Source organism: Schistocerca serialis, chromosome 9, assembly GCF_023864345.2.
Source record: "Schistocerca serialis cubense isolate TAMUIC-IGC-003099 chromosome 9, iqSchSeri2.2, whole genome shotgun sequence".
NCBI lineage: Eukaryota > Metazoa > Arthropoda > Insecta > Orthoptera > Acrididae > Schistocerca > Schistocerca serialis.
The window spans coordinates 409,508,506-409,530,151 of NC_064646.1; the positions used below are offsets into that span (position 1 = coordinate 409,508,506).

Genomic DNA, 21,646 nt, shown 5'->3' on the forward strand with positions numbered 1-21,646 from the left:
CAGTTATATAGGTATGGTGTCTATTCTTTCTGACATGCATGTATGAAAGATCGCACACCACAACTACATAGTGTATGGGTCCGACGGCGTATCGATCGATCTCTTTGTGCAGCTGCAGAATAATATTCGACCTCTCCCGGGAATAGCGTAGAGCTACTGTCCTGCAGTGTGCGGCATATCGAGATTTGCGTCGGACACGAGACGTGCTCGGATAGCCGAAACGATTCAGGTGAGCACTTGTGGAAATTTGGAAATTTGTGGTAAGCTCCTATGCGACCAAAGTGCTAAGGTCATCGGTCCCTAGGCTTACACACTACCTAATCTAACTTAAACTAACTTAGGCTAAGGACAACACACACACCGATGCCCGAGGGAGGACTCGAACCTCCGACGGGGGTAGCCGCGCGAACCATGGCAAGGCGCCCTAAACTGCACGGATACACCGCGCGGCTGAGAGCTTGTGTAAAGCGGGAGATACGGGTTCGGCTCCTGGTCCGGGTTAAATTTTTGTCTGTCGCCTCTGTGTTATTTCCAGTGCAGCAAAGGTCGACAATTTCTTTCGTCACACATAAAGCGTCAGCTATTATTGTTGGTCTCCTATTTACGTTACATGTAAAGTGAGCTATATATACACTATTTCTTGCGACTACCATCTTTCCGTGGTCAGTTTTTATAGTATGTAGTCAGTTTTGATAAGGTAACCAACTAAAGAATGATAAAAGGCAGACCGAACCTAATTCACCGTAATTTGTTCTACGTCAACATTCGTAACTCTTTCTTCTTATTTCTTATTCCTCTAAACAGTTCCTAGCAGAGGTACAGTGATTCTCATTTCTAAGGTATTTTTTAAGTTTTGGTTATACTGTCCCGAATACGTATTTTAAGTAATTGCTCTTCTTGCAGTATCTGAAGAGATGCGTTTTGAAAAATGAAAGTGTTCCATAAGTACACTGATTTAATTTTATTTCTTTAACGTTCGTGTTCGCTGTCTTTCTGTAGCATTGTCCCATTATCAAAAAGTCAAGTATAAAAGTAGTACATGAAGTCTGTGTCACTTCATAAAAAACCAATCTGCATAAATTAGATTACAAAATAATTACACTGCCACTAGTGTATGTAATAGACGTTTAATTCTCTACAAAGCATGAAATGTAGATAACTGAAAAACAGGTTAGTAAACTGTGAACAAATACCCTACTTCGTCAAAGGAGTGAAATAGATACTAAACAACTTGAAGATGGTGAAACTGTCGAGGATGAATAATAACTAGAAACTACACAATCTATTTAGATTCATTGTTAAGAGCAGAATTTATCTCCTGAACATCACTTTGGTGCAACTGTGTGTGTGTGTGTGTGTGTGTGTGTGTGTGTGTGTGTGTGTAAGATTATATATCCATGCTGAATCATGATCAACACATCACTAAATATAATATTGTGCCGTATAATACATTTGCAATACGGTATTTATGCGAAACAACACTGCCAAACATTGGAGTAAATGCAAAAGACTCACTAGATCATACAAATTGAAGGGGAGGCTACTCCAGATTAGTGAACACGTAAATGGTTCAAAGTCGCACTTTCGGTAACGTAAGTGAAACGATCCACATGTGGATAGTTTGCGGCACTAAATACGCATTTGTATTCTGTAGCCAACTGTACAGTGCAGGAATTAGAGTTCTTCGTAACAACATTCGCGTGTTCTGTACTAAGCGCCTTAATCTCTCTCACGTGGCCATTATGTGCGAGGTGTAAGACGGTGGCAGCGGAATGGTCGGCGCATCCTTCGTCGAATACGGGTTCTCTAAATCCACCCTACAGAGTTTCACAAGACTGACAGTTCTGTTACTTTCCACGTGCACAACCAAACAATTTGTCAAACTTTACTATATTTGTTTAATATTTGAGCGTGTTGTATACTGTTTGACGCGCTTGTCAAACATAGAGCGCATTTGATACGTCTGAGAGAAAATTTGATTTATGGCAGATTAGAAGAATGCGGACGTTGTTTATGTTGATGTTTACCGAAAAAGCGTTTCATTACAATTTATGTAACTGTATGGCGAATCTCCACAACACTGGAAACTACGACCAGGGAAACAAGAAAAGTAGTACTGGGAGTTACCAATATGGTACACGTGTCCCGACTTGTCCAGCCACATTCACCCCAAGAAAAAAACAAAAAAGTACCACAAAGAAATTAAGGGGTTATCTGAGTGGGACTAAAATCAGGCCGGCCGCGGAGGCCGAGCGGTTCTAGGTGCTTCAGCCCGGAACCGCGCGACTGCTACGTTCGCAGGTTTGAATCCTGCCTCGGGCATGGATGTGCGTGACGTCCTTAGGTTAGTTAGGTTTAAGTAGTTCTAAGTCTAGGGGACTGATGACCTTAGATGTTAAGTCCCATAGTGTTCAGAGCCATTTTAACCATTTTTGAACTAAAATCAGTAGATGTGCTGTACATTTACAGCTAACAAATGATCACGACTTCAGAAAAATTAGATGATTTATTCAAGAGAAACAGCTTCACAAATTGACCAAGTCAGTAACATGTTGATCCACCTATGGCCATTATGCAAGCAGGCATTCGGCTAGAAATTGCTTGACAGAATTGTTGGATGTCCACCTGAGACACATGGTGCCATATTGTGTCCAACTGGCGCGTTTGATCGTCAAAATCCCGGGGTGTTGGAGGGTCCTGCCCACAATTCTCCAAACGCTCTCAATTGTTGAGATATCCAGCGATGTCGCTGGCCAAGATACGGTTTGGCAAGCATGAAGACAAGTAGTAGGAATCCTCGCTGTGTGCTGACGGGCATTAACTTCATTAACTTGCTTAAATGTAGGGCCGGGGTCGCTTGCCATGAAGGCAACGAAACAGGTCGTACAATATCGTCAACGTATCGCTGTGCTGTAAAGATGCCGCAATGAAACCAAGAGGTTCCTATTATGAAAAGAAATGGCAACACTATCATCCCTGGTTGTCGGGCCGTCTGGAGGGCATCATTCAGACTGTTATACCCCCACTGTCCGGGCTGTCTCCAGACAGGTTTTCGGCCTGGAATATTATTACTGGAGTAGAACTGTCATCAGTTATGAATCCCACTTCGAACTGAGACCCGATGACCAGTCAATCGAATGCTCTTATGAGTGAAACTGAGGTGATGCAAGAACTTCATTTAAATATCTTCTCCATGAAGACACACTATGGAAGTATTGTCTACATATATCCAAATTACGGTTAGTTTAAGGGCCTCTGATTCCAACGCTCTCACTCCAATTTCCTCCATGAAAACGGTATCCACCAGGGGAGAAAGAGGACTGCACATGGCCATGCCATTAGTCAAAAAGTTCCTGGTTGAACATAAAATAGGCTGACCATTCCGAAATAAAATAATGATGAATTTAAAATCTTCTGGGCTATTAGGCCGCGTCATATTACCTCTAAGATGATCGACATTTCGACCCCTCTGCTGGGATCTTCCTCAGGATCTTCCGGTATCCGCTACTGCTAGAAGACTAGCAGTTGGTACCAGAAGCATCGTGGACGTCCGCAGTAGTGGGCACCGGAAGACCCTGAGGAAGATCCCAGCAGAGTGGTCGAAACGTCTATTATTTTAGGGGTAATATGACGTGGCTTAATAACCCAGAAGATTTTAACTTCACTGACAACGGCTACGAAAACCTCCAGACTTACATAAAACAATGATTTACATCTCAAATATATTACTAATTAGTGCCAAATACTCTACAAGAAGGACCCTCATAAACAGTGATACTACAAAGCTAACTAAACTGTCAAAACTGATTAGAACTCCCAGTATACTGATCAAATTGTCCAAATTACATATAAGATGTGAGCATTTCGTCATCATGTGCCTCTTCAAGGAAGGAAGATGATTAGGTAAATCATATATATGAGCACGAACATTGCTAACTACTGGACGTGTAGATAAATCCTATACATCATTAGGGAGGCCATACAGCCTGGATGGCTGTATGATCCTACTCTCTTGTATACTACCCACACTCTATGGGCCGGCCGAAGTGGCCGAGCGGTTAAAGGCGCTACAGTCTGGAACCGCACGACCGCTACGGTCGCAGGTTCGAATACTGCCTCGGGCATGGATGTGTGTGATTTCCTTAGGTTAGTTAGGTTTAAGTAGTTCTAAGTTCTAGGGGACTGATGACCGAAGTAGTTAAGTCCCATAGTGCTCAGAGCCATTTTTACTTCTTGGTGGTATACTTCAGTAACACGAGGTGGGATGATTTTGACGGTATGAAACTGAATAATTTGGTTTTCACAAAGTTTGAAACTAACCCATTTGTGCAAAACCATTCAGTAACTTTCGCAAAAACAATATTTGCTATTTTCTATGTTCATACTTCTTTACTCGGCTTCCCAAAAATGTCATCTACCAACCGGAGTAATTCACCTGAGTCAAATAAAATCACATATCATTAACATGAAACAAGAACTGTAGTGGGCGGCCAATGATAGAATCCTGTGGGAATCTCATTGTACCATCTCCCCATGCAGTTGATGCAGCATATCCCTCTTTGTGTTACCCGAAGAGTCTATGCAAACTTTCTGCATTCTGTTTCTTAAAAAAGAACTAATCCAGCCATTTTCTGAACTATATATTTCATAAAAACTTAACTTTTGTGAGAGAATGTTAGGACCAACACAATCATATACCTTTGGTAAGTGTGCTCAGTAAATGCGAAAATGTCTGACCCGGTAGAATGGCCCATTGGGAATCCGAACTGTGATTCGTTGAAATTTAAAAAATTCTGTTTTCAAACATTTTTGAAATGCCTAGATTGCATACATACGTAAAAGTTAAAAAATGATGCCTAGACACAGGTTGAACAAAAACTGGGTGTATGTAAAATATAGAAAGGTCATCATTATGTTTTGACTTTGAATGGGTATTAGCCAAGTTATCACTGGACACAGGACTAGCTTATTTTCCTGTTGACAAATTACGAGGTGCAACTCCAGGATTTTTTTTACAATTTCCATAATATGTCAAAGTACTTTTTATAATAAGAAACCATTTATAGGTAGTTAGTTGTTTTGGATATTTTGTACAATCCCTTTCTCGTTGTGAAGAGACTCTGATACCTGCTGTGAGCCACTGTTTCTTTAACGACATGCCATTATTAGATTCAATTGCATTTTTAGAAAATCTACTCTAAACACGTCGTGTTGCTGCACATCTGTATGCTCGAGGGGGCCCTACACGATATTAGGTAGTAGTACCAGTTTCTTTGGCTCTTCAGTGTATAAAGTGCATGTACACTAACAGATTCCATTAACTTGTTTATGAACTTTTTCTTTAAACTTAGCCTATATTTCAAATATTATTCACGTCTCAAAAGAATAGCTTTCACGAAAATATGAACAGTATAAAAGTTGATCAGTTCCCTGGCATCTAAACCAAAGCCAGTAACTGGTTGACTACAAAGGTATTTGAGCTTTTGAACATAGAAACCAAAATCCACTATGACCTGGTTTATAATACTCTAAACCTTAGAAATTAGACGATGCCTTCAACTACGATCTCCTGCGCAGAGAGATTGCAAGAATTTGTCTACATCGAGACGAGCATCCAAAAAGAAAGCAAGATGTCATGGACCGAGGAGCACAAGGGAAGCCCGCAGCAAGGCTTACAATAGTTATAATAATAATAATAATAATAATAATAATAATAACAATAATAATAATACGTCCAGCAAGTGAATATCTTACAAAACCTTACCTAAATAAATGGCTGGTTGTTTTGTGCCTTACGAATAGACGACTCAAAGTTTTGTTGCATGTGTAATTTATGAATATTAGTTTGATATGCAATAGAGGGCACTATAGTGATTTAAAGCCTGGGAAATTGCTGTTTCAAGATAATTACAGTCACATTCGCTTCTTATTAAAACAACGGGCCCATTGGTGCATTCCAACAAGATTCTTATGGTGTCTCAGAAGCGTGATGTCCTCATGGATACAAAAACTCAAGTCCGTATATTGTCTTCACTCGCATGTAGCTACTGTGAAATCAAGTAACTACCAATTAACGCCATCTGCTAAGAGTACCTCCATTGTTTCGAAGCTTATTAACGCACTAATCATCAGCAGCGAGAAAACGATGACGTCCTGTAAACGTAGGCATCTTCGTTTTGTGCGTTAAAAAACGGGCTGCTGTTCCCATGCTCATAATTAGTGAGAGAACAGAGATATATTGTCGAGGGCACTTCCAATCTCGCCGAAAGTGCTTCGTGGCTGCAGTGTTTACCAGTGAGGCGAGGGAAGCGTCGTGAGTCAATGCGAAAGGCGGCGCTATATCGCCCAGAGGTCGTTCAACGACCTTGCAGAAGTCAGCCTCGGCGAGACGGAAGAAGGCGGACGCGAGCACGACCCGCAGGCTGCCTTTTTAAACCGCGCCGACCGAGTGGCGTTAGTACGCCAACGTACGAAGGCGCTTGGTCTTCGTCATATACACAAATAATTTCGTATTTCACACCCTCTCACAGCCTCTGTTCTTCTATAAAAGCCGTAAATTTGATACCTAATGGTGAACATACTTTAAATTTTCTACAATATCAACTCGGGTCTTCTGACACGACATCTTGAGATCAATTAATAGAGGCCTCGGGCAAAAGCAGTATGAAAATCGTTTGAGTTGGTGCCTCAGCAACGCTTATTAATGGAAGTACGGTCACACAGCGTTTCAAACTAAATTAGTAAGTGGATTGTATTAATGACACGATATGCGTGTATTAATTTATCGCATGTTAAAACGTATTGACATGAAATAGAATTAATATAGGTCGCAGACATGAGAGACAATATTTTTAAATGTGACTTAGTGCGTCTGTCACGCAACAGTTTTAAATGAACTTTCCCCAGTTGCGAGTTAGTCGTAACCAGAGATAACAATATACAATCTGTCACAATCTGTATTTGGTCCAGGAGGTTAGCGTAGTATTTTCACGTAATAGTTTGACCAGTGGTTAGATAATCTATCAGCGTAATCGCTTTCACATCGCAGAAGACGAACGTCATGACCTTTCCGGTCGACAATAACACCTTTCCCCTCTTCGGTGGTGGTGGATCAACTCGTTCACACCGCTCTGACTGTTGTTTTCTCTCTCGAGTATGGTCGTGGACCCATGTTTCACCTGTTGTCGGGGATGCTAGGTTATCTCTGATTCACTGTATGTTACGAGAGTAATTATTTATGAATTTTCTTTTGTTCTGGATTTGTCTACGACGTTCTATAGCTGTAGAAGTATTCAGTTAGCTCCCAAACGATTTCTGTGAATAAATCCAAGATATTTGAAAAGGCAAAATAGTTTTCATTAATAAAACACTCTGACATAATTACCGATAAAGATAGACAGCATTCGGAGAGTTGGAATCCATGAGGAATGATCGTAGGTTTGAGCCTGTCTGTGCTTCGGCTTTACACTGGAAGAATTTTCTCCGTTAAAGTCGTTACACCCACAGGCTGTTGCTAAGCCATGTCTTCGCAATATCCTTTCTTCCAGGAGTGCTAGTTCTGTAAGGTTCGCAGGAGAGCTTCTGTGAAGTTTCGAAGGTAAGAGACTAGACACTGGCAGAAGTAAAGCTGTGAGGAGGGGGCGTGAGTCGTGCTTGGGTAGCTCAGTTGGTAGAGCACTTGCCCGCGAAAGGCAAAGGTCTCGAGTTCGAGTCTCGGTCCCGCACACAGTTTTAATCTGCTAGGAAGCTTCATATCAGCGCACACTCCGCTGGAGAGTGAATATTTCATTCTAAAAATTTTTTCCTTAAGCAGACCAGTGATCATTACTCAGTGGAGACCGCTACGTTGAAGGGTAGTCTACGGCCTGTCTGAAGTGCTCCGCTGAATTCTTTTTCAAGTCCCAGCATAAGAAGAACTAGCATCTTCAGCGGCGTGAAGCGTACAGAATTCAACGTTGACCGTCTTCTCAGTATTTTCTGTTTTACGAGATACCGAGCAGCGTGTACGACAAACACAGAATGTTATCAAGAAATATCTATATCTCCAATTTCTTTTTTTCTCATTTAACCATAGGAACTTTAACAGATCTATACAACAGACTTAAATGAATTGAAATTTAAAAATCTTAGTTAGCCTTTAATGAACTTCAGTGAGTTAATCTTGACTAGAGTAAGAGGTTAGTGAAGGTCGGTAATTCTTAGTATGATTTCATTTAAACCGTATATTGCCTTTACACTATTAAATTGTTATTTTAATTAAGCACTTCTTCGTAGGGAGGACATAGTGTGCTATTTTGGAGGAAGAGTGTGTGGCAGATGTAGAAGTAACTCTAGGCGTGCTGTCTCAGAACTGCGATGGGATGCTTACCATCAAAGCCGTACAGCCTTATTACTGGCCACGCAGGCAATATTACGACAACAGGTGAAACTTGAGTCCGCGACCACACTTCAGAGAGAAAACAACAGTCGGAGCAGTGGAAACGAGTTGATTCACAACCACCGAAGAAAGGAAAGGTAATAGTGTCGACCGGAATGGTCTTGACGCCCGTTGTAAAAGCGATTATGCTGATAGATTATCTTCCCACTGGTCAAACCATTACGTGACAATACTATACTAACCCTCTGGGCCAAATACAGCCTAAGACAGGCGAAAGAAGGCTAGGATTGGCAAGGAAGAAGTCATCTTTCATCAAGACAATGCGCAGCCAAGCACAAGTGTCGTTGCCGTGGCAAAACTTCCTGAACAAAGATACCATTTGTTACGAAACTCTATCTTATTCGCCTGACTTGGCGATTTCAGTCCCACCTCCTTCCCAAGCCCAGAATTTTCCTTGGTGGGCGGTGATTCTCTTCAAACGAGAAACTGACGGCCGAAGTTGACGGGTATTTTGCAGATATGAAGGAATCTAGTTTTCGATATGAGTTCAAGCCTTGGACCATCGCTGGATCAAATGTATTACGTTACTCGATGACTACATTCAAAGATAAAAATGTTTCACTGAGGTAAGTCGGTTCCTTCTTTTGCATTAAGAGACAGTTTCAGACTCACTCGTAATAGTAGTGTCAGGCTTTTTGCAATTGGTGCTGTTAACTATAATGAAATGAGTTATTATCCGAGAAAAGCTGCATAAATGTCACTAGATCGTGATTCCTACATCGTCCAAAGATTAGTAACACGCTTTAAATGACGAGTAATGTATAGCTGCGCACTTCACAAAATGAAGTTAAGTGCCACCCTATAATCACAATGTCACCGAGTCACAACTAAAATCAGTCAACCCATACAAATACCTGGATGTAACAGTTGGCTGGGACGTGAAATGAAATGATCATATCGTCTCAGGACAGGTAAAGTGGATTTATTGGTAGGGTGCTGGGGAAAAGCAATCACTCCACAGAGGAAGTATCTTACTAAACACTCGCGCGACCCACTCTCTGAAGTTAACTCTAGTGCGCCGGTGCCGTATCAAACAGAACTAATAGGAGAAACTAAAAGTATCGAAAGATTACAACATTAGAGTGATTAACATAGAGTGGCTTGATCATCCATAGTAAATTCGCATAACAGATATCAGATGTTTCACTCACAAAGTTATGTAGATGCACTGTATGATGTGTAAAACGTACATTTATACGTTGAGTGTGAAATATGTAAAACAATATTCCTTAGCTATTTTTGTGCATCAGACAAAACACTAGGGACAATTCATAATTTTTATCCACCATTTTATTTAATGTTTGAGCGTAGCACAAAGCTCAGGTACAAAGGAACACGGATGGAACTCTGTGCAGCTTCACAAAATGTATTCTCATGCTTCCTTCAGGTCAGCAAACCGAGATACGACTGAAGAAATATGTAAACATAAGAAACATGCAGAGCGTACATGTCCAGCTAGTAGTCAAAATCATCGACGTTGTGCATGCTGGAAACATATAAACACCAATATCAAACCTTTAGTGCTCTGGAGAATCTATTGTTAAATTCTGGTAATACTGAGAACAGGTATTTTGTTTTTTCACTGTTTATAAAATTGTTTTGAAACAAACTGATCCGAAAGCAGGAATGGCGGAGAATAGTCCAGGAGTGGAACTTTAATCAGAGAACACATGAGCTCATATGGATGCAAGCAACTGCGATTTACATATTTACCTTTCTGCACCAGCCATCTTTGCGCTGAACGCTGTCCTCTGCTATAGTGGCTAAAATAACACGACTTTCGTACTATCGGTGAAGTGCCAGTAGTTTGTAGATCGCAGTGCCAACTGCATATTTAGTGGCTTCCAGACAAATAATAGGTGTTTCCAATGCTGAAGACACAATACGTCTTTTAAGAAACATTCCACGTTACGTTTCTACCGTCTAAAACATTGTGTTTTATTGCTGTTGACGCTTTTACGTCACTGTTCGCGATGGTATATTATGAATCACAAGTTTTGGAAGCAAACTACAATTTGATGCGAAAAGCGTATGTGATGGCTAGTTGACGTGATTAAAGAGAACCAAACCGATCGCATTTGCAAACTTGAGTACTCCGCGAACTAACGTTGTGGTCAAAATTGCGCTATATCAGTCATTTTTATACACCAGCAGTATATTGGCGTAGACTTTCTTTTAATAATTCGTTGTCAGCAAAACTTCGTTAAATTCATTTTACTACATAGAATATGTTCTCATCAAAAGAAATGTTCATGCTGTTGTATCATTAAATTACAATATACTTATTTAATTTGCCTGCAATGTTTGTACAGACTTATTTAACATTGGCATTTAAGATAGAAATATACAGAAATATCACATGACGGGAATTGTAATCCGTGACAAAATATAGTTACTTCGAATTAAAGAGGTTCCCATTTCTATTACATCACTAACGTTTTGTGGAATACTTGGGCCTATTATCGTAAATTTGAACGTTTGAAGTCACAATCAATCGTTATTCAATAAAGACTGAACGTTACCAGAACACCGTAACTGAAGTTTCGTATAGGGAAGACGTTCCCATCACAGACAAAAATTAACTTGGGAGATAACTAACAAAAGCATCTTCATGTATTCGTCGGTCTTGACGCTATAAATGCAAATACATGATAACCTCATGCATCTGCTACCATTAACATCCTGGAGAGATCGAGCAGGTGAATACCATGTTCGCACACAATGCGTTTTGAGAGTATAATAGTAATTTCATGACATTACAGTGAGCTCTCATTTGATAAGAGTACACTTAATATACCGATCACTTACTTCTTTCCCTAGATCTTACTGAAAGTGAGACAGTTGTCTAAATTACAGTTAAGTTTCAGCAATAGTTAATACGTTACAGGAATGTTATTTTACAACCACTTCTAACGTGAGTTTGTGTTTCATGCTGCCATTGCAGTGTATAATGTTGAAAGGCTTTACGTGTAAGATGTCTCCTAACTGCAATCGTTTACAATATATCTCAAACGAACAAAAGTTTCATTATATGTGAAGAACTTCCATCGGCAAACGACGATCTAGGTCACACCATAGTGCTACAGGATTAGTCACATTATTATCGGTGTTATTCGATGTCCCGCCGGCTTCGACAATACGCAATATTATTTAAAAAATCAGTAACGAACTAGGAGATAGTTGGATGAGAGCATAAATGTAAAAAAGCTATACCAGTTCAAAACCAAAACAAAGCAGTTAACAGGGATTTTAGTTTCAAGTGCATCCTGGATGTTACGTGTAGTTGATTTTAACGATATTTCGTCTATATATTAATTCCTAAACGTTATGGGTCTCTTAAATATTCAGCGTGAAACAGCAAAATCTTACACAACTTTTTTTCGTGAATGGTTCAAGATATCGGAATAGAGATTTGCGTATATGGTAAAACGCAGAAAATCACCTAATTTTGTTTTTCCATGTTTAATCCTCTTAATTCCTGTATCCATGATATACAGAAGCAAGTATTTTTTAATTGGAATGACGTACTTTTCTGACAGCATTCTAAACTTGTTGAAAAGAACTGTAATGATTGTATAAAGCTTCTTAACGTGAGCGTTGAAACGTTACGTGAGTATGTGTGAGGAATGAGCTGAAATTCGCTATTGCGACGTAAATGGGGCTCTTATGCCAGTCTCCGTCATTACATGCAGCAAGGTGATAGCGCTGCTCTTTTAAGATTAATCATTTATTTCCTCTCGGTCCTTCAACATACGACAAATTATTCTAATTTGAATTATATGATAACGTCTAGCGTATCTGAAGATATTTAGGAAATCTACTTCATTTGCGTGTAGATGCGTTTCAATGACAGCTCCCTTGAAAACAAACTGCCGAAAGGTTTGACGTGACGATGTATCCTGGCCGTGTTTACACCAAAATAGCCACCAACGGCCGCTTACCCTTTCACTTTTATACATCTCAGATGTATAGTTTTAGCACCAATTAACATCCGTTACATCACTGTACTCATCTTTTCGAGAGTTTTCGGAAGTCCTTAAACTTGTATACCGCTGTATTAAAGAAAAGACGTAATTGCTTCAGTATCCCGTTTGGCAGTAAAGGAAGGAAAGAAGATAAAGGTCTGAGGTCCCGTCGACATCGAGGTAGTTACAGACGGACAGGGATGGAATTCAACGTTGCCATCTCCAGAGGATCCATCGCGACATTTGCCCGGAAGGATGTAGGAAAATGATGGAAAACCTACACGTGGATGGTCGGACGGGGATTTGAGCCGTCGTCCTGCCGAATCAGAGTCCAGCGACCTAACCGATGTCCACCTTGCTCGATTAGTTTACACTAGTTAGGTAGATTAAACATGCAAGGAAATTACGCGACCGTTTGTGCGCTATCACATGCTGTAAATCTCATTTCGATATCTTGACCGGTTCATAAAATAAAAAGCGTGTAACTCTTAGATGATTCACTCTGTGTTAATATATTAACACTTAGCGCGCGGCGGACTTAATATTATGTCACGCCAGTTACGACGGTTTCGTGCTGTTTCGAAAGTATTTTTACGGTTCCTATAATCATCTGTCAGACCTGCAGGGTATCTAGATGACAGTAGCGTTATTAACATCTTTGTTATCGCTTCTTGTTTTGTAGGCTTTCGGTGACGTTCGATTTCTCTCTGTTCCGTGCATTTTGTGTGCTTTTTGTCACGTTCAAAAGTGTGCAGCGAAGAGGAGAAATTATTTACAATGACCTCAACGAGTCTGTAGACGATAAGAACGAAATATTTGGGGATTCACATTAAACGACATCTGAAAACTGCAGGAATTCTTTACGTTTTTGAAGATGAGTTATCGTATTATTTTCACAGATTCGAAAAGTCGGTGTTGTTGTCAAAGGATATTGTGTTTTGTGTGTTACCTTAGACGTAAACTGGCTGTAAAAGAAATGTATACAGGAAGAGTACGTGTTTGCTTAGATACTTAGAAACGAATTGTTCTCTGCCATTTCTACTATTACTGCTAAATTGAAGTTCCGTCGGTGTATTCAAATTTTATTACTACCAACAGCAAAATACGTGTAGTCAAACTAGAAGGTCTAATAACCGTAAAAGTGTTTTGAAACTCCAACTGAATATTTGTACACACGAATTATAACTTAAAATATAGATAGTTTAGCCAGTCCACAGGTAATGGCATCTACCTAAGAGACTAGCACCGTGTTAACAGAAAAGAGGCACTGAGCATTGATTGGAGACAGTTTGTTACTAAATATTGCGTTCAAACAACGATGTGAAGCATGAATCCTAATAAAGATCACGTTTAGTTTTGCACTCGTATTATGATACAATCACACGTCTAGTTGGGTTTCATGAGCAGTAACAATGGCCACGGAAGCCTATGCTCAATGTTTTCAACATTATATTCGAGGCTCATTGCAGGAGATTGTCGCGTTTATTTGGCAGTCCAGTGTAATAGGAGGGCCCCTGATTTGCTTTGTTGTCAACAAGGTAAATATCACGAGGCGTGTCTCCACTAGCGGAACACTGTGTGGACACCAGTGAGACACGGAAGGGCGTAGTGGTGTGCGGACACAGGACACGGCAGCGAGAGGAAGCGGCGGCCGTACTCACGGGAGTTAGGCGCCGCCGTCGGCTGCTGAAGGGCCGGGCCCTGTGCCTGGCTTGCGGAGGCGCGCGAGCTGTCTGCGAGCCGCGGACCCACTGGCTGGCGGCCGCTCGCAATCCGCGCCAACAGCGGCGTCGCCGACCGCGCGCATGCGCACCGAGCACCCGTGGCCGCAGCGGCCGAACCCACGCGGGCGGCGGCCGCGTCGCTCTTCTGCCGCCGAGGCGCTGCTCGGCACCTGCTAGCTCCCCGCGAGGAACAGGTGCTGAGCAGCCACCGCGGTGGCCGGTTCGTTGGAGGCGTGGTTCACGCCGAACGAAAGGGTAAACAAACGTGACAGTGGTACTGCACTCAAAGCTGGACCATTCGAGGAGCGAAGCAAAATACGTCAAACTCCATATGGATTTCCCACCGTCTCACATACGAGGTGCGATAAAAAATAGAGTGAATAACTTTAATGGAAATAATATAATCTTACATATACACTAATGGCCATTAAAGTTGCTACACCACGAAGATGACGTGCTACAGACGCGAAATCCAACCGACAGGAAGAAGATGCTGTGATATGCAAATGATTAGCTTCTCAGAGCATTCACACAAGGTTGGCGTCGGTGGAGACACCTACAACGTGATGACATGAGGAAAGATTCCAACCGATTTCTCATACACAAACAGCAGTTGACCGGCGTTGCCTGGTGAAACGTTGTTGTGATGCCTCCTGTAAGGAGGAGAAATGCGTGCCATCTCATTTCCGACTTTGATATTGCTGCTCGCGTTGGTCGAGATCTACATCTACATCTACATCTACATCTACATCTACATGACTACTCTGCAATTCACATTTAAGTGCTTGGCAGAGGGTTCATCGAACCAGAATCATACTATCTCTCTACCATTCCACTCCCGAACAGCGCGCGGGAAAAACGAACACCTAAACCTTTCTGTTAGAGCTCTGATTTCTCTTATTTTATTTTGATGATCATTCCTACCTATGTAGGTTGGGCTCAACAAAATATTTTCGCTTTCGGAAGAGAAAGTTGGTGACTGAAATTTCGTGAATAGATCTCGCCGCGTCGAAAAACGTCTTTGCTTTAATGACTTCTATCTCAACTCGCGTATCATATCTGCCACACACTCTCCCCTATTACTAGATAATACAAAACGAGCTGCCCTTTTTTGCACCCTTTCGATGTCCTCCGTCAACCCCACCTGGTAAGGATCCCACACCGCACAGCAATATTCTAAGAGAGGACGAACGAGTGTAGTGTAAGCTGTCTCTTTAGTGGGCTTGTTGCATCTTCTAAGTGTCCTGCCAATGAAACGCAACCTTTGGCTCGCCTTCCCCACAGTATTATCTATGTGGTCTTTCCAACTGAAGTTGTTCGTAATTTTAACACCCAGGTACTTAGTTGAATTGACAGCCTTGAGAATTGTACTATTTATCGAGTAATCGAATTCCAACGGATTTCTTTTGGAACTCATGTGGATCATCTCACACTTTTCGTTATTTAGCGTCAACTGCCACCTGCCACACCATATAACAATCTTTTATAAATAGCTCTGCAACTGATACTGGTCTTCGGATGACCTTACTAGACGGTAAATTACAGCATCATCTGCGAACAACCTAAGAGAACTGCTCAGATTGTCACCCAGGTCATTTATATAGATCAGGAACAGCAGAGGCCCCAGGACGCTTCCCTGGGGATTACCTGACATCACATCAGTTTTACTCGATGATTTGCCGTCTATTACTACGAACTGCGACCTTCCTGACAGGAAATCACGAATCCAGTCGCACAACTGAGACGATACTCCGTAAGCCCGCAGCTTGATTAGAAGTCGCTTGTGAGGAACGGTGTCAAAAGCTTTACGGAAATCTAGAAATACGAAATCAACTTGAGATCCCCTGTCGATAGCGGCCATTACTTCGTGCGAATAAAGAGCGTTGCACAAGAACGATGTTTTCTGAAACCGTGCTGATTACGTATCAATAGATCGTTCCCTTCGAGGTGATTCTTAATGTTTGAATACAGTATATGCTCCAAAACCCTACTGCAATGATACGCTACAATGATATAGGCCTGTAGTTCGATGGATTACTCCTACTACCCTTCTTAAACACTGGTGCTCCTGCGCAAGTTTCCAATCTGTAGGTACAGATCTATCGGTGAGCGAGCGGTTGTATATGATTGCTAAGTAGGGAGTTATTGTATCAGCGTAATCTGAAAGGAACCTAATCGGTATACAATCTGGACCTGAAGACTTGCCCGTATCAAGCGATTTGAGTTGCTCCGCAACCCCTAAGGTATCTACTTCTAAGAAACTTATGCTAGCAGCTGTTCGTGTTTCAAATTCTGGAATATTCCATTCGTCTTCCCTGGTGAAGGAATTTCGGAAAACTGCGTTCAATAACTCCGCTTCAGCGGCACAGTCGTCGGTAACAGTATCATCGGCACTGCGCAGCGAAGGTATTGACTGCGTCTTGCCGCTTGTGTACTTTACATACGACCAGAATTTCTTTGGATTTTCTACCAAATTTCGAGACAATGTTTCGTTGTGGAACCTATTAAAGGCATCTCGCATTGAAGTCCGTGCCAAATTTCGCGCGTCTGTAAATTTTAGCCAATCTTCGGGATTTCACGTTCTTCTGAACTTTGCATGTTGTTTCCTTTGCCTCTGCAACAGCGTTAGGACCTGTTTTGTGTACCATGGGGGATCGATTCCATCTCTTACCAGTTTATGAGGTATGAATCTCTCAATTGCTGTTGCTACTATATCTTTGAACTTGAGCCACATCTCGTCTACACTTGCATAGTCAGTTCGGAAGGAATGGAGATTGTCTCTTAGGAAGGCACTAGTGACACTTTATCCGCTTTTTTAAATAAAATTATTTTGCGTTTGTTTCTGGTGGATTTGCAAGAAACGGTATTGAGCCTAGCTATCATCCAGTGACTGTTAGCATAATATAGAAGCGGTGGTTGCAGGAGGGTAATACGGAACGCCGTGCTGGATCCCAACGGCCTCGTACCACTAGCAGTGGATATGACAGGCATCTTATCCGCATGGCTGTAACGGATCGTGCAGCCACGTCTCGATCCCCGAGTCAACAGATGGGGACGTTTGCAATACAACAACCATCTGCACGAACAGTTCGACGACGTTTGCAGAAGCATGGACTATCAGCTCAGAGACCATGGCTGCAGTGACGTGGTCAACGTTGCCTTGTACAGCAGCAACTTCTCTGACGCTGACATTAGGGTTATCGTCAACTGCACGAAGAATTGCCTCGTCCAGTGCAGGTGTCCTCGTCGTTCTAGGTCTTCCCCAGTCGCGAGTCATAGGCTGGAATGTTCCGTGCTCCCTAAGACGCCGGTCAATTGCTTCGAACATCTTCCTGTCGGGACACCTTCCTTCTGGAAATATGTCTCGATACAAACGTACCTCGCCACGCCACGTGCTAATCCATACATCAAATGGGCATCTGCCAACTAGGCATTTGTAAACATTGCACTGACTGAAAAACCACGTTCGTGATGAACACTAACCCGTTGATGCTGCGTACTGATGTGCTTGATACTAGTACTGTAGAGCAATGAGTCGCATGTCAACACAAGGACCGAAGTCAACATTACCTTCCTGCAATTGGGCCAACTGGCGGTGAATCGAGGAAATATACACTCCTGGAAATTGAAATAAGAACACCGTGAATTCATTGTCCCAGGAAGGAGAAACTTTATTGACACATTCCTGGGGTCAGATACATCACATGATCACACTGACAGAACCACAGGCACATAGACACAGGCAACAGAGCATGCACAATGTTGGCACTAGTACAGTGTATATCCACCTTTCGCAGCAATGCAGGCTGCTATTCTCCCATGGAGACGATCGTAGAGATGCTGGATGTAGTCCTGTGGAACGGCTTGCCATGCCATTTCCACCTGGCGCCTCAGTTAGACCAGCGTTCGTGCTGGACGTGCAGACCGCGTGAGACGACGCTTCATCCAGTCCCAAACATGATCAATGGGGGACAGATCCGGAGATCTTGCTGGCCAGGGTAGTTGACTTACACCTTCTAGAGCACGTTGGGTGGCACGGGATACATGCGGACGTGCATTGTCCTGTTGGAACAGCAAGTTCCCTTGCCGGTCTAGGAATGGTAGAACGATGGGTTCGATGACGGTTTGGATGTACCGTGCACTATTCAGTGTCCCTCGACGATCACCAGTGGTGTACGGCCAGTGTAGGAGATCGCTCCCCACACCATGATGCCGGGTGTTGGCCCTGTGTGCCTCGGTCGTATGCAGTCCTGATTGTGGCGCTCACCTGCACGGCGCCAAACACGCATACGACCATCATTGGCACCAAGGCAGAAGCGACTCTCATCGCTGAAGACGACACGTCTCCATTCGTCCCTCCATTCACGCCTGTCGCGACACCACTGGAGGCGGGCTGCACGATGTTGGGGCGTGAGCGGAAGACGGCGTAACGGTGTGCGGGTCCGTAGCCCAGCTTCATGGAGACGGTTGCGAATGGTCCTCGCCGATACCCCAGGAGCAACAGTGTCCCTAATTTGCTGGGAAGTGGCGGTGCGGTCCCCTACGGCACTGCGTAGGATCCTACGGTCTTGGTGTGCATCCGTGCGTCGCTGCGGTCCGGTCCCAGGTCGACGGGCACGTGCACCTCCCGCCGACCACTGGCGACAACATCGATGTACTGTGGAGACCTCACGCCCCACGTGTTGAGCAATTCGGCGGTACGTCCACCCGGCCTCCCGCATGCCCACTATACGCCCTCGCTCAAAGTCCGTCAACTGCACATACGGTTCACGTCCACGCTGTCGCGGCATGCTACCAGTGTTAAAGACTGCGATGGAGCTCCGTATGCCACGGCAAACTGGCTGACACTGACGGCGGCGGTGCACAAATGCTGCGCAGCTAGCACCATTCGACGGCCAACACCGCGGTTCCTGGTGTGTCCGCTGTGCCGTGCGTGTGATCATTGCTTGTACAGCCCTCTCGCAGTGTCCGGAGCAAGTATGGTGGGTCTGACACACCGGTGTCAATGTGTTCTTTTTTCCATTTCCAGGAGTGTAGTACATACTAACGAAACTAAAATGAGCTCTAACATGGAAATTAAGCGTTTCCGGACACATGTCCACATAACATCTTTTCATTATTTGTGTGTGGGGAATGTTTCCTGAAAGTTTGGCCGTACCTTTTTGTAACACCCTGTGTAAAGATACTGTGTACAGTAAGGCCACTGCCCAGAAGCTACTCACATTTCAGTTCTGTCAAACAAGAGGCAGTTGTTCTACAGACGTCCTGTCTGTTACCATCGGGGCGTTTCTTCAGGAGACGGATAGCGTGTCATATTTTACGTGAACCTGATTAAAACTGGCTCACACACTCGCGGGCTTGCAGAAGAGTTATATGCCGCCTACAGGTTTAGTTTTAGAGCAACTGAACAAGAAACTGTCGAGCTTCACGACATTCACAAGCCGCTGTTGTATAAGACCAATGTGGTACAGATCGTAACTGAAGTTCAGGTGGGAGGAGGGGGGGGGGGGGGTGGGAGATTGTGAAGGAACAGAATTTCTTCCAGTACCGGCAGATCTGACGCAAACGACGGTCTGCCTGCGTAGCGCAGCTCTAGCGTTATCGCCTACCACGCAAGGGGGCGCGGGTTCAATTCCCGGGAGGCGACTGGGTATTGTGTGTCCTATATCATCATTTTCATCATCACTGACACGCAAGTCGCCGAAGTGGCGTCAACTAAAAAGACTTGCAATATGACGGCCGAACCCCAAAGGGGATATCCCGGCCAATAAATGCCATACGATCATTTCATTTTTACATAAATCACGGACATACACCGAATGCTACATCCGTACGTCAGGTCTTACCAAATTTCTGGAGCTCATACCTTTCTTTGTTCCATCTTCCTCCAGGTCTCTTAGCAATCGGGAGGTGTGATTTGACAGTGACTAATACCTCCATCACGAGCCTGGTATTTTATTAAGTTCTGAGACTGTCTCTCTATTCACTCACGTTCCTCTCTCGAAACGTTAGACTTACTTCTTAACCGATGTCCGGGATCTCTACGTCATGTGTTGTCGCCAATTCTTTTACGGAATATTTCGAGGAACCTGCTCTGGATTCGGTAGGATTGTAGCCGCCATACTACCCCTCCAAATAATTGCTTCAGTTTGGACGAAACAAATATCTGCCTTTTATTTTCTTGATATTTTGGTCAGGAAGAATGATGACTGCACATTGGGACGTGCGCTTTGTAGAAAGCCAGCTAAGAAGGAACAATAAGGCGGACACACTGATCTACTTGACACATTGGCCCATAGCACCCATGGCGTCCCAAACCTTGGACGTTTGTCAGCTGAGTTAGCTAATCTTGAGGATACTTATCGCTGGAATGGGTGTAGTGGGAGCAAATCGCGCGCGAGTCACGCTATCGAACAATCGTGAATCGGATGAGCAATGAAAATAACTGCGTAGCGCTTAACTCTACAGATTTCTTGCCAGACGTAAGTAGTATTTTTAAAAGGATTCTAAGAGCACATGGCATGAAATGCGTTTTTCGACCACCATACATTCGGGCCCAAATAGAAACTGTAAGGGAAGCTTTTAGTTTGCATAAGGCGGGTAGCATTCCATCCATACGTCATACCATCTGGACTATGGAGGAACCTTATTGCCGCCGCCCGGTGCACTAAGGCAACACGCTGTGTCGTGCAGTTACAGTTACTGGGACTCTATTATTAAGGAATCCGTTGAGACAAAACTAACAGCTGCCCTTGTAAAGGTGGAGGTTTATGCTTAAATTCTGCCTGGAATCCTGTAGTCTCCCTACTCGAACAAGAGAGGGACAATTTTAGCGGACTTTCTCACGGCTCATTAATTAATATATCACCATCGACAACTTCTGGCTTTGGATATCCCTGGGTATGTGATGTCAATAATTGTTCACAGTAGTGTTCTCCATCTGCATACACCGTCCTCTGTTTCTGGTTGACGTAACCCGCCCATCGAGTGCAATACACACAGATTTCTCGTTTTCATTTGTTCCTTGATAATAAATGGGTGTTCACATGTCAAAAGATCGAATGTTGCTAAGGACGTTACTCGGCTGCAGTTCCCTAAGTGATCAGAACATTCGGTATGCCAGGAGAAGCCCCGGTTTCTCTGCCGTTAAATATTTTACTATGCAGAATAAAGACTATTCACTTACAACTTTGTCTTTACTCAGCTGTCTTTATGGTTTCTATCGATTTCGAAGCTCTATGGCTTCGTAATGAGGCACTTAATTTCTATGAACAACATACTTGGAGGTGAAATGTTACATCAGTCTCAGAAATAAGTCATAGAGATCCCAGATTGACTGCAAACAAACAAAACAAAGTAAACACAGCTTAGTGGAGACAAATTAATAAGCGACTATTTATTCTGCATAAAAAATCGTAGAGAGGCATATCCAAAATGAAACCGTAATAAAGCGTTCATTAAAAATCATCCCGCTGAATAGGCGAACATAGTATATTCTTCGCTTTTGCGCTCGTTATAGC

General features: G+C 43.1%; 1 long non-coding RNA gene across 1 annotated transcript in view; it reads right to left on the reverse strand.

Annotated features, from left to right (window-relative positions):
• The window catches only part of LOC126419019 (uncharacterized), a 531,293-nt gene extending 517,148 nt beyond the window's left edge, over window positions 1-14,145 (reverse strand). Inside the window, exon 1 of the long non-coding RNA XR_007575926.1 lies at window positions 14,064-14,145. This is a non-coding gene — a long non-coding RNA (uncharacterized LOC126419019). The remainder of the gene's footprint in view (window positions 1-14,063) is intronic.
• Between the last annotated feature and the right edge of the window lie 7,501 nt (window positions 14,146-21,646).